Raw genomic sequence first — 14327 nt, forward strand, 5'->3', positions numbered from 1 at the left:
GGTCTGTCTGTGCCTTGGCGCTCATCCTGTAACAGCTTCACATCAATAAACTCCAGTGACTCCTTGTACTGGCCTGTTTGCTAATGAAATCAGCCACTGACCGCCCGCTCTGCCTCTTGCACTCCCAGGCTTCATCTTCTTGCATATTCTAATGGGAAGCTCAGTTGTTTTACTTTATACTACTTTTTCAGTTTTCACCTCCTGACATTTATATTTCTTAAGGTTAGTGCTACAAAGGACTTTGGGTACACCCAACAAGCCATAGCTTTTATGAAACAGTGCTAGAGGGCCACGTACCACAGGATAAAACAGCAAGAAAAACCTTATGCTTTGAGCTTAGCATAATCCTTTTTATTAAAACACCTGCATTTTGATGGCTGTCACTGTGAGGTGAGGAAGATGAGTTCACCACCGGAGACACTGGTGAAAAATCTGGAAGACTGATCTAATGAGACCTTGTCGTTAAGCCTGGAGTCCATAACAGATGAGTCACTGCATGGCTCTCCTGATATTTCTAATAATAACATCAATAATGATAATAATAACGGCCACCATTTTATGAGGTAGGTATTATTATTCCCCTTTTACAGGAGAGAAAACTGAGGCCTAAACTGTAAAAAGCCAGGATCGAGAGCTCATGACTGAGGTTGCTGATACTCTGACCCATCTGTGTGATGCTAAAGCTCATTCTCTTCGCTACTCTGTACGAGAGGTCAATGCCATCCCCGTCTTGTGTGTGTGTGTGTGCACACACACGTCCCATCATTATAGAGAGTCTGTGATTATTTTGGTTACTCAGCATCCCTGCATTTGGGGATGCTGTGGATGCATCTGGTGGGAGGCAAGGTCAAGAATGTCCTTGTACAGAAGCTGAACACGTGAACTACTCCCATTCCTGCTAAAGTTGCCATTAGGACTCAAGCACATAGCCCAGGCTCAGCCCATCCGGGGTCTGACTCAGGAGTGATGATGGGGAGAAGCAGGGACCACAGGAAGCCATCCCAGTGAAGCTGCAGAGGCCTCCACGCCACAGGGCCAAGGGCCAGTGCTCAAGGTGTCTGTGTGGAGACCTGGCTACGGTCTTGGCTTCCTTCTGTCCTGTCCGCCGTCTTCTGTTTTGCTTTATGAGCTTGGCTTGCAATCAGAGTGGGTACACAAACCAAGACCAAGCATCTCAACGCTGAGGGTATCAATGCCAACCAAGTATTTCATGAGGATGCCTGAGGGTGGAGAGAGGCTGAACAGTCAGCGAGCCCCGCCAGCCCCCATCCCATGACTCCTTAACTCCACACATGGCCAAAAGTGGGAATACAGCTAGACAGCCTTTCCAAGCAGGATAACCCCTTTAACAGTCTGCTCAGGCTGCCATAGACTAGACAGGTTAAACAACAGACCTTTACTATCTCTCAGCTCTGGAGGCTGGAAGTCCAAGATCAAGGTGCCGGGAGGGTTGGTTTGCGGATATGTCCCACATTTTCTGGCTGTGTTCTCATACGGTCATTCCTCTGTGCCTTTTTGTGTCGTATCTCCTCTGCACAAGTCTGATTGGATTAGCCCCCCTTTATGGCCTTATTTTAACTTAATCACCTTTTGAAAGTCCTCCATCTCCAAATATAGTTACATTCTGAGCTGCTGGGCCTCCTTAGGGCCTCTACATAAAGATTTGGACAGGGAACACAATTCAGTCCATTGCAGAGTCAAATAATTTTGTTTGTCTTCATTACACTATTGTGTTTGTGTGTTAGTTGCTCAGTCGTGTCCGACTCTTTGTGACCCCACAGACAATAGCCCAGGCTTTGCAGGTGGTGCTAGTGGTAAAGAATCCACCTGCCAATGCAGGAGACGTAAGAGACCCAGGTTCGATCCCTGGGTTGGGAAGATCTCCTGGAGGAGGGCATGGCAACCCACTCCAGTATTCTTGCCTGGAGAATCCCATGGACAGAAGAGCCTAGAGGGCTATAGTTCATAGTGTCACAAAGAACTGGGCACGACTAAAGCAACTTAGCACACAGACTGTAACCCACCAGGCGCCCCTGTTCAGTCGTGTCTCACTCTTTGCAACACCATGGACTGTAGCCCACCAGGCTCCTCCATCCATGGGATTCTCCAGGCAAGAGTACCAGAGTGGGTTGCCATTTCCTCCTCCAGGGGATCTTCCCCACCCACAGATCAAACCCGCGTCTTAAGTCTCCTGCATTGGCAGGCAGGTTCTTTACCACTAGCACCACCTGGGAAGCCCATCTATTGAATGGGGGTATGTTAACAAAACATTGAAATTGGGATTTCATTCATCACAGCATCACCGGGATTTGAAATCTGGATTTGAGAAAGTGGGAGACACATTAGTCTTTAGACAACAACAACGGGGCACAGTCTGGGTCAGCCCCTCACAATGTCCTCACATCCCAGGGTCTGATACCCAGTGGTGGGACCTGGTGTCCAGCCAGGGTGATGGTCCAAAATCCTCGCTGGCTGCTGCAGCAAGGAGGCTTCCCAGAGAGGAACAGCACCTCGTCCCAGCCTGCCTGTCTGGCCATCCTGTGCCGTGTCCCAGCTTCTTACTGATCACTTGGAGCCTGTAGGCTTGGACTCTGTGCTCTCAGCCCCACGTCCACCTTGAGGTCACCAGCTGCTTGCAGCCAGACTCTGTCTTGCTGCCTGAAGATGTCACACAGCAGAAACACTCACCTGTCACCAGGCTGGGTCCTCAGCAACCGAAGTGTTTACCTGCCATGTGAGCCTGCATTTAAGTGGAAAGAAGTGATTACCAAAAGGATTTTGCTTTCAACTTAGGCTAAACAGCATCTGTGGGATTCCCTTGTGGTCCAGTGGTGGAGACGCCACACTGCCTATCCAGGTAGCATGGATTCGATCCTTGGTCAGGGAACTAAGATCCCTCATGCTGTGCAACACTGCCAAAAGATTACAAAAAAAAAAAAAAAAAACTTATCCACTGTTTAAATAAAATGTGTTCAAAAGAGATTGAGGGGAGAACTGGTGTGTCCTTAGCTGAATTAGTTACCCATTACCACAGCCTTGTCTTTCTTCTTTGTTTTAAAGTGAAAGTGAAAGTGTACTCCGACTCGTGGACTGTAGCCCACCAGGCTCCTCCATCCATGGGATTCTCCAGGCGAGAATACTGGAGTGGGTTGCCATTTCCTTCTCCAGGGGATCTTCCCAACCCAGGGATTGAACCCAGGTCTCCCACCTTGCAGGCAGACGCTTTAACCTCTGACCCACCAGGGAAGCCCTTTGTTTTAAATGTAATCCACAAAGCCTCTCCTCCAAGCTTGGACAGTAGACACCATCTTTTCCCCCAGAAAAATGACTCCTGGGAGAACTGCAGACCTTCCAGGGAACTCTGATGCTCTTAGCAACACCCTCCCCACCCCCTCCCTTCTCCTTTTGCAGATCGAGCAGCCTCCATGGAGGGTCTTCTCCAAGGATATCTTCCTCTCTGAAAGAGCTGCCTCTAACCCAGAGGCCATGTCAGGCTGGGAAAGGAGACTTGGGCTGGATTTCTGAAGAAAGGAGCTTCTTCTCACTCGAGGCTTACTGACTCGGGGACCTTGGGCAAGTCATGGTAGACTCTTTTCCCAGCTCTAAAATTGGCAACAACAGGATGGCCCAGCCAACCCAGGAAGCTCTTTGAGGAAGCAGACAAGATAACACACCAGTGAGTGTCTGGGAACCACACAGAGCTCTTTAAACACTTGTCCCTTCCCCTTTTCTGCCTGCCAAGGTCCCGCCCATCCTGTAAGGCCCATCTTTGCCTGCAGATGGGGGGCAGTGGGAGGCCTGGGGGCCTGAGATTTTGCTGTGGGAACGATCCTAGAGGCTAGAGCCAGCATGACCTGCAGGCAAAGCTGCAGGTCACTTGCCTCCAGGGACTAGAGGGACGTATGTGGGAATCCTGCCTCGGATGTGCTATGATTTAGAGGGGGTTGAGACATGGGGCAGCAGAGGGTGTCCTCACAGAGCCCCAAATCCAGAGTGGACTCAGTCTAGCTTGGCGTCATCTTCAGATTGACTTGCATTAACTGACACTCACCCAGGCTACCAGGAGAATCTTGTCGAGGGAGGAGAGCTTAGAGGAGAACTGGTTCTGTTGGCCTCAATGACTGGGTTTGAGCCCCAATGGAGAGAAAGCTACAAGAGTTTCTATTTTTGAATAAATGGGGTAAATGGGTGACAGTGGATCTTTTAGTCTCTTTGGACTGCTGTAACAAAATACCATAGGTGGGGCGGCTTATAAACAACAGAATTTCTTTTCTAACAGTTATGGAAGTGGAAGTCCAAGCTCGGAGCGCTCGTGTGGTCAGGTGAGGGCTCTCTTCTGGGTTACACACTTCTCACTGTGCGCTCACGTAGTAGAAGGGCCGGCGAGCCCTCCAGGGTCTCTGTTGTAAGGGCATTAAGCCCATTTGTGAGGGCTCCACCCTTATGGTCTCATCACCTCTCGACACCATCACATTGAGCACTAAGATTTCAACATAAGAATCTGGAGGGTGGCACAACAAACACCCTCTTCCAACAACACAAGAGAAGACTCTACACATGGACATCACCAGATGGTCAACACCGAAATCAGACTGATTATATTCTTTGCACTCAAAGATGGAGAAGCTCTATACAGTCAGCAAAAACAAGACTGGGAGCTGACTGTGGCTCAGATCATGAGCTCCTTATTGCCAAATTCAGACTTAAATTGAAGAAAGTAGGGAAAACCACTAGACCACTCAGGTATGACCTAAATCAAATCCCTTATGATTATACAGTGTAAGTTGGAAAGAGATACAAGGGCCTAGATCTGATAGAGTGCCTGATGAACTATGGACGGAGGTTCGTGACACTGTACTGGAGACAGGGATCAAGACCATCCCCATGGAAAAGAAAGGCAAAAAAGCAAAATGGCTGTCTGGGGAGGCCTTACAAATAGCTGTGAAAAGAAGAGAAGCAAAAAGCAAAGGAGAAAAGGAAAGATACAAGCATCTGAATGCAGAGTTCCAAAGAATAGCAAAAAGACATAAGAAAGCCTTGCTCAGTGATCAATGCAAAGAAATAGAGGAAAACAACAGAATAGGAAAGACTAGAGATCTCTTCAAGAAAATTAGAGATACCAAGGGAACATTTCATGCAAAGATGGGCTCGATAAATGACAGAAATGGTATGGACCTAACAGAAGCAGAAGATATTAAGAAGAGATGGCAAGAACACACAGAAGAACTGTACCAAAAAAATCTTCATGACCAAGATAATCACGATGGTGTGATCACTGACCTAGAGCCAGACGTCCTGGAATATGAAGTCAAGTGGGCCTTAGAAAGCATTACTATGAACAAAGCTAGTGGACGTGATGAAATTCCAGTTGAGCTCTTTCAAATCCTCAAAGATGATGCTGTGAAAGGTCTGCACTCAATATGCCAGCAAATTTGGGAAACTCAGCAGTAGCCACAGGACTGGAAAAGGTCAGTTTTCATTCCAATCCCAAAGAAAGGCAATGCCAAAGAATGCTCAAACTACTGCACAATTGCACTCATCTCACATGCTAGTAAAGTAATGCTTAAAATTCTCCAAGCCAGGCTTCAGCAATATGTGAACTGTGAACTTCCTGATGTTCAAGCTGGTTTTAGAAAAGGCAGAGGAACCAAAGACCAAATTGCCAACATCCGCTGGATCATGGAAAAAGCAAGAGAGTTCCAGAAAAACATGTATTTCTGCTTTATTGACTATGCCAAAGCCTTTGACTGTGTGGATCACAATAAACTGTGGAAAATTCTGAAAGAGATAGGAATACCAGACCACCTGACCTACCTCTTGAGAAACCTATATGCAGGTCAGGAAGCAACAGTTAGAACTGGACATGGAACAACAGCCTGGTTCCAAATAGGAAAAGGACTACGTCAAGGCTGTATACTGTCACCCTGCTTATTTAACTTCTATGCAGAGTACATCATGAGAAACACTGGGCTGGAAGAAGCATAGGCTGGAATCAAGATTGCCAGGAGAAATATCAATAACCTCAGATATGCAGATGACACCACCCTTATGGCAGAAAGTGAAGAGGAACCAGAAAGCCTCTTGATGAAAGTGAAAGAGGAGAGTGAAAAAGTTGGCTTAAAGCTCAACATTCAAAAAACTAAGATCATGGCATCTGGTCCCATCACTTCATGGGAAATAGATGGGGAAACAGTGGAAACAGTGTCAGACTTTATTTTTTGGGGCTCCAAAATCACTGCAGATGGTGATTGCAGCCATGAAATTAAAAGATGCTTATTTTTTGGAAGGAAAGTTATGACCAACCTAGATAGCATATTGAAAAGCAGAGACATTACTTTGCCAACAAAGGTCCATATAGTCAAAGCTGTGTTTTTTCCAATAGTCATGTATAGATGTGAGAGTTGGACCACAAAAAAGGCTGAGCACCAAAGAATTGATGCTTTTGAACTGTGGTGTTGGAGAAGACTCTTGAGACTCCCTTGGACAACAAGGGGGTCAAACCAGTCAATCCTCAAGAAAATCAACTCTGAATATGCATTGGAAGGACTGATGATGAAGCTGAAGCTCCAATCCTTTGGCCACCTGATGCGAAGAACTGACTCATTTGAAAAGACCCTGATGCTGGGAAAGATTGAAGGCGGGAGGAGAAGAGGCACAGAGGATGAGATGGTTAGATAGCATCACTGATTTGAGCAAACTCTGGGAGATAGCGAAGGACAAAGGAGCCTGGCGTGTTGCAGTTCGTTAGGTCACAAAGAGTTGTAAACTATTTAGCAACTGAACATTAACAAACAAAGATTAAGGAAAAGTAAGAGAGTTAGATGTGGTGTGATGTGAGGTGTGTGTCTGTAGTATGGGGATGTGTATGAGGGGTGTATTGGGTGTGTGTGTGTGGGGGTGCTGGGTATGTGATGTATGTGTGTGTGAGGTGTGTGTTTGGTGTGGGGGTGGTATTGGGTGTGTGGTCCGATGTACGTGTGGTGTGTGTATATGTGTGTCTGGTGTTGGTATATGAGTGGTGTGGTGTGGGGAGTTGGTATGTTTGTGGCATGATGTGATGTGTGTGTAGAGGATATTAGGTATGTGAGGTGTGATGTATGTGTGTAGGGGTGTGTGTGTGGTATGATGTGTGTGTAGGGGTATGTGTGTGGTGTGATGTGTGTGTGTAGGGGTATGTGTATAGTGTGATGTGTTTGTGTAGGGTATATGTGTGGTGTGATATGCGTGTAGGGGTGTGTGTGGTGTGATGTGTGTGTAGGGGTGTGTGTGTGGTGTGATGTGTGTGTGTAGGGGTGTGTGTATAGTGTGATGTGTTTGTGTAGGGTATATGTGTGATGTGATGTGTGTGTAGGGGTGTGTGTGGTGTGATGTGTGTGTAGAGGTGTGTGTGGTGTGATGTGTGTGTGTAGGGGTGTGTGTGTGGTGTGATGTGTGTGTAGGGGTGTGTGTGGTGTGATGTGTGTGTAAGGGGTGTGTGTGTGGTGTGATGTGTGTGTAGGGGGGTGTGTGTGGTGTGATGTGTGTGTGTAGGGGTGTGTGTATAGTGTGATGTGTGTGTGTAGGGTATATGTGTGGTGTGATGTGTGTGTAGGGGTGTGTGTGTGTGGTGTGATGTGTGTGTAGTATGATGTATGTGTAGGGGTGTGTGTGGTGTGATGTGGGTGTGTAGGGGTGTGTGTGGTGTGATGTGTGTGTGGTGTGATGTTTGTGGTGTGATGTGTGGTGTGATGTGTGTGTGATGTGATGTTTGTGGTGTGATGTGTGTGTGGTGTGATGTGTGTGTGTGGTGTGATGTGTGTGTAGGGTGTGTTCTAGGGGAGCAGCAGCAGGGAGGCGCCCTGGTAGCAGGGGAGGAACCACAGGCTCCCCTCCAGCCCCTCCTCCTGTGCACCCCTTCCCCCAGGGCCACAGGCTCCTTCTCTTCCCCTTCCCATCAGCCCAGCGCAGGGAAGGGAAGAGGGAGCAGGAAGACACACCAGTCCTTCCAAGATGCCCCTCCATTTCTTTCTCCTCTCCTCCTGCCCCTGAGACCCTGTGCCCAGCCTCAGCCTGGAGAACAGAGGTGAGTGGACACTTTCTTAGTAAGCAGTTCAGTTCTGGGCCCTGCAGCACAAAACAGACCTCTGTCTTCTTTGGCTGGAAAAAAATGTTGGCAAGACAAAAGCACACACACACAGTAAAAGCAGAAGATGCCACTGACCCTTCCACTGTTGGTGTCCCTCCCTTCCCCAGATGAGTTATCTCCAAATATAAAGTACTGTGCGCGCCAGGCCTCCGGCACAGCGTGGGAGACGGAAACAGACTCACGGGGACAGGAAGCGCACACACGGGGGGGCCGTGAGTGACACTGGCGACGTGTCCGCTGCTTGTGGAATCCTGAGTCCCGCACAGACACCCTCCACCCCCCAGGAGGTGAGGCCAAGGCCAAAAGCCAGGCCTGGAGGCTCAGTCCTGGACACACAGCCACGGAGCAGGGGCCCGCGAAAATTATGCGCCCTCATGTGCCCAGTGGGGCGGCTCATGCGCCTGCATATTTTGGACCTTCCCTGGCCGGTGGGGATGGCTTGCGCTGAGTGACTGGGGTGCGGCAGGGCCAGGGGCAACTTTGTTTTTTGCAAACATCGTTTCCCGTAAATAGCTTGGGAAGAACTAAAAACCAAAGTGGAATGCATCCAGGCTCCAGAAACACTCTCCTGCTGCATTCCCTGGGCTGAGACCATTCTCTCCTCCAACATATGGCCTCCTCAAACTTCCTCCTGCGGCTGCTTCCAGCCAGGCCTCCCTTCACTTCCAGAATGTTCTTCAAAGGACATCCCAGCAGGAACATACAGCAGGCTGTTTGGTCATCCAAGAAAAAAAAAGGCATGGTCAGAGATGGCTCCAAGGACTTCACTGGTGGTCCAGTGGTTCAGACTCCACGCTTCCAATGGAGGGGGCACAGGTTGGATCCCTGGTCCGGGAACTAAGATCCTACAAGGCCATTTGGTGCAGCCAAAAAGAGAAAAAGACATGGCTTCAATCCATCCAGGAAATTAAAAGTCTGCCATGTGAAAGGATTCTTCTCATCGTCTCCCTCATGGTGCCCTGGGGGCATAGTTCCAAGGGGGTTTTATCCCAAAAATAAGAGAGGTGGAGAGGTGACAGGTTCACACTGTCAGACCGAGGGATCCTTTGACCCCACATTCTTTGCATCCCTCTAGAACACTGAGCATAAATAATACATTTACCTACATAACTCAACCCATTTGGTTGTATATCAATGTTATTGTGAGTTCCATGTGAGTTATTATGAGTTCATGGTGTGTGTCTGGATCTAAACTGAGATGCCTTGGGAGGGAGGTGGGAGTGGGATTCAGGATGGGGAACACATGTACACCCATGGCTTATTCATGTCAGTGTATGGCAAAAACCATACAATATTGTAATTAGCTTCCAATTAAAATAAATAAATAAATTTAAATAAAATTTAAAAAAAATTTTAATAAAGTAAAAAATAAATAAATAAACTGAAATGCCTTTTCTGCTCCCCTAAGAGACAGTAGAATGTTCTCTGAGGATCAAAGAGCTGTAAGAGCCAGCCCATGGCACACTGGAAGAATAAGGGGCTGGAGAATAAGGGCGGGAGAAGAAAGGGTTCAGGACAAGATGTAGCCTGAAGGCGCCAGCAGACCCATTACAGCAGAGTAAGGAGTTGTCAGGAGATTTGAACTGGGAGTGAACAGGTCCCCTAAGCTTGACTCTTCAGCCAGCAGGGCCAGGCAGCCAGGAAGAGGGACTTGATTAAGATCAAGTCCAAGACCAGGGGACCATCCCATGCGGACAGGCCTGTCCTCTGCCCCCGTGAGTACTGCAGAGGTTCTAGTCAGCTGCACCCTTATCCTCACTCTAGGGTCAGCTCTCTGGTTCTGGAAGATCTGCATGAATGATGGCCATGAGTGACCTACCAGAAGAGGTCCCCGAGGGGACCAGAGTGGGGGTACCACTGGCTACCCCCAGGGCCTCCAGTCACAGCAGGGAAGACAGAGAAAAACAAGCAGCTGGCTTGTTCAGGAGGCATTATTGCGTTTAACAAACCAGGTGTTCAGACATTATCCGGGAGAAACTGAAATCCTTACACATGCTGATGGAAGTGCAAAATGGTGCAGCCACTGTGAAGAACAGTCTGGCAGTTCCATCACACATCAAACATATATATATGCCAGCCGCTCAGTCCTGTCCAACTCTTCGTGGCCCCAAGGACTGTAGCTTGTCAGACTCCTCTATCCATGGGATTTTCCAGGCAAGAATATTGGAGTGGTTGCCATTTCCTCTTCCAGGGGATCTTCCCGACCCAGGGATCGAACCCGTGTCTCTTGTGTCTCCTGCATTGGCAGGCGGGTTCTTTACCACTAGCGCTACCTGGGAGGCCCCAAAAGAAGGATGCCTACCAGCATTGTTTCTGCCCTTATGAGAAGCCCAGGTGACCCAACAATTCCACTCCTAGGTGTGTACCCAAAAGAACTTGAAAGCAAGTGTTCCAACAAAAATGTATACAGGAATGTTTGTAGGAGCAGTACTCATAAGAGCCAAAAGGCAGAACAATCCAAAGGTCCATCAGCGAACGAACAGATAAGCAAAATGCAGCGTATTTACACAATGGAGTATTATTCAGACATACAAAATGAAACACACATGCTACAGCATGAGTGAGTCTTGGAACCATTATGCTACGTAAAAAACCCAGACACAAAAGGCCACATGTTGGGTGCATCCATGTAGGGGAAATATCCAGAATAGGTAAATCCATAGATACAGAAAGCAGATTTGTGATTGCCAGGGGCAGGGGGTGGGGCTGAGCAGAAACGGTGAGTTACTGCTTGGCAGAAACAAGGCTTCTGTTTGGGATGACAAAATATTCTGGAACTAGAATGTACTTAAGGCCACTGCATTGTACACTTTGAAATGGTTAAAAAGGTAAAGTTTCTGTTATGTCTATTTTACTACAACTGGAGAGGAAAAGGGAGGCTAGAGAAAAAAACAAGTTATCTGGCAATTTTTCGAGTTTGCAAAATTTGATTTATTGGAAAGAAACTTGATCCACTACAGATGAGATGCTAAGTGTCAGGCTTTTAGTCATGCTATGATGTCAGGTTTGCTTCATCTGGAAACAACACTTTGCGAAGTGCGTGCTGCGTCCAGGGCTCAGATTTCCACTCATCCTCATGGTGACACCGAGAGAGGAGAGATGGGGCCGTGTCATTTCCTTCCTGCAGAAGGAGCTGGGGTCCAAGGGGAGCAGCAACAGTGACTTGCTGAAGGTCATGCAGCCTCGGGGTGACAGCCCCTAGTCTCTGGGTCCAGGGCTCCTTCCCCCCCAGTCTCCTCGCTGCCTTTTCCTGTGGCATCTCAGGCCTGAGACTTGAAATTCCTGGCAGAGAACCTCTACCTGAAACTCAAGAAATTCCACAGTGGGTTGCCTGAGCTCACTATGACATCAGAGATGTTTGTGTTCTTCTCCTGCCCAAATTCTGCCCATGGGGAGGCAGCCACTCCACCCAAAGGCATAAAGATCATAAAACCAATAAAGGAATTTTTTTTCTTTTTTCCTCCCCAAGATCAGTCTCCTGGCTGTGTCCTTCTTTTTTTTTCGCTTTTAATTTTGGCTGTGCTGGGTCTTCATTGCTGTGCACAGGCTTTCTCTAATTGCCGTGAAATTTCTCTAATTTCTCTAGTTGCAGGGAATGGGCTTCTCCTTGCAGAGGCTTGTCTTATTGCGGAGAATGGGCTGTAGGGCTTGCCGGCTTCGGGAGCTGTGGTGCATAGTCTTAGCTGCCCCGCAGCACATGGGATCTTCCTGGACCAGGGATCGAACCCATGTCCCCCGTACTGGCAGGTGGATTCTTAACCGCTGGACCACCAGGGAAGTCCTGGCTGTGTCCTTTTAAAAAACATCTCAAGAACTCAGGCGCGCTTCGATCAACCCACGTGATCTCTGTGTGTGCAAGTGTCGTGGGTAGAACGATGTGTCCCAAAAGGTGTGCTGAAGTTCTCACCCCAGTGCCTGCGAGCGTGGCCTTGTTTGGAAATCAGGTCTTTGAAGATGTGATCGAGTTGGAGGTCACACTGGATAAGAAGGGGCCTAATCCAGTGACTCATGTCCTTCTAAGAACATGGTGATGCCGAGACACAGGGGAGAAGGTGTGTGAGAACAGAATCAGAGACTGTAGTGAGGCAATTATAAGCCAAAGGATGCTTAAAATGGGGTGTCAGAAGCCACAAAGAAGCAAGCTTGATCCTCCTGCAGACATGCCAATGCCTCCATTTCAGACTTACATGTTCTGAAACGATGAGAGAACAGATGTTAAAGTTATGCGTGTGTGGTCATTTGTTACAGCACCCTACAGAGGAAAACCAGCCATTTCACGGGAAGTGAAAATGTGAAGTCGCTCAGTCATGTCTGGCTCTTTGCGACCCCATGGACTGTAGCCCATCAGGCTCCTCTGTCCATGGGACTCTCCAGGCAAGAATACTATAGTGGGTAGCCATGCCCTTCTCCAGGGGTTCTTTCCAACCCAGGGATGGAACCTGGGTCGCCTGCATGGCAGGCGGAGTCTACCGTCTGAGTGTCTCTCATGGACACTCTGACCTCAGCCATCCAGGAGATGCTAAGTAGGCCTGAATGCTGGAGGTGAGCACCCCTGGCTTGCTGGTCCCCTGGACTCGCAGGGGCAGTGGCTGGCCCTTGACAGGCACTGCCCAGGCCTCAGCCCCCGTGCCTCTTCTCTGTCTTCCCTCTCTCACTCAAAGCAGCCACAGATGATACATCAACCAATGGGCACAGCTGGGTACCTAGAAAACTTTATTGGTGAACACTGCCATTTGAATTTCATACAATTTTCATGTGTCAAAAAGTTGATTCTTTTCAACATTTTTTTTCCCTAACATTCAAAAATGTAAAAACCACTCTTAGCTAGCCCTTGGTACAAACAGAGGCAGCAGGCTGGACTTGGCTTGTGGGTGGCAGTTTGCTGACCCCTGACCTAGGCAAGCTCATTGGGTGCCATGTGGTTCGGGGGACCGCACACGCCGCAGGGCCACTAAGCCGGTGAGCCGCAGCTGCTGGGCTGGCAAGCTCTGAAGCCGGACAAGAGCAGCCGCTGCAAAGCAGAAGCCAAATGCGTCAGTTCAGTTCAGTTCAGTTTCTCAGTCGTGTCCTACTCTTTGAGACCCCATGGACCGCAGCACGCCAGGCCTCCTTGTCCATCACTAACTCCCAGAGTTTACTCAAACTCATGTCCATTGAGTTGGTGATGCCATCCAACCATCTCATCCTCTGTTGTCCCCTTCTCCTCCTGCCCCCAATCCCTCCCAGCATCAGGGTCTTTGCAAATGAGTCAGTTCTTCACATCAGGTGGCCAAAGGATTGGAGTTTCAGCTTCAACATCAGTGCTTCCAATGAACAACGCACAAATCTGATCCCTATCTTTTACCCAGCCTTCTCTCTGAGCTTTAAAGGCCTCAATCCATGCCCTCTTGGATGTCTAATATGCATCAGACTTCCCAAATGTAACATTCTAGATGCAACTTTTTATTTCCCTCCCCACTTGAAATTTATCTCATCCCTCTGGCTCCCGTCTCAGTTAATGGGGTTACCACTGCCTATCAGGCCAAAACTCTGTAGTCATCTTTGACTCCTTTCTTTTTCTCAAACTCCATGTTCAATCCATCTGCAAAAACTGTCAACTCTGTACTACCTTCACAGTATACCCGTATCTGACAACTTCTCCCCACCTCCTCTGTTCTCATCCTTATCCAAGCTATCAGCACCTCCCAATTCACCACTGGAGTCTCCTACCATCTGTTTGCCACACGGCAGCCAGTGAGGTCCCTTTGAACTTGAGCATCCTGTTCACCTACCCTCAATCCTGCCTCTCATCCTCCCAATGCTCCCAGCCAGCCTTAGAATAAAATCCAACACCTGAAGATCAAAGCCACAGTGAGATACCATCTCATACCACTTAGGACAGCAAAAGATCACCTATACCATTTTTCTAGATTCCAAGTCTGTGCATTAATATATGATATTTGTTTTTCTCTCTCTTACTTACTTCACTCTGTGTGACAGTCTCTAGGTCCATCCACATCTCTACAAATGACTCAGTTTTGTTCCTTTTTATAGCTGAGTAATATTCCATTGTCTATATGTGCCACATCTTCTTTATCAGTTCCCCCGTTGATGGACATTTAGGTTGCTTCCATGCTCTGGCTACCGTAAATGTTTGCAAAACAGAAATAGATACACAGACATAGAGATCAAACGTATGGACACCAAAGAGGAAAGGGGAGGT

General features: G+C 48.1%; 1 long non-coding RNA gene across 1 annotated transcript; it reads right to left on the bottom strand.

The window, feature by feature from the left end:
* Positions 1 to 11032: 11032 nt before the first annotated feature.
* Positions 11033 to 14117, bottom strand: LOC123332885. Its single transcript, XR_006550044.1, has 2 exons — positions 14088 to 14117; positions 11033 to 12317 (listed from the first exon to the last, which is right to left on the bottom strand). It is a non-coding gene; the product is annotated as an uncharacterized LOC123332885 (long non-coding RNA).
* Positions 14118 to 14327: the final 210 nt, after the last annotated feature.

Source organism: Bubalus bubalis, chromosome 1 (assembly GCF_019923935.1).
Source record: "Bubalus bubalis isolate 160015118507 breed Murrah chromosome 1, NDDB_SH_1, whole genome shotgun sequence".
In the NCBI taxonomy this organism is placed as follows: Eukaryota; Metazoa; Chordata; class Mammalia; order Artiodactyla; family Bovidae; genus Bubalus; species Bubalus bubalis.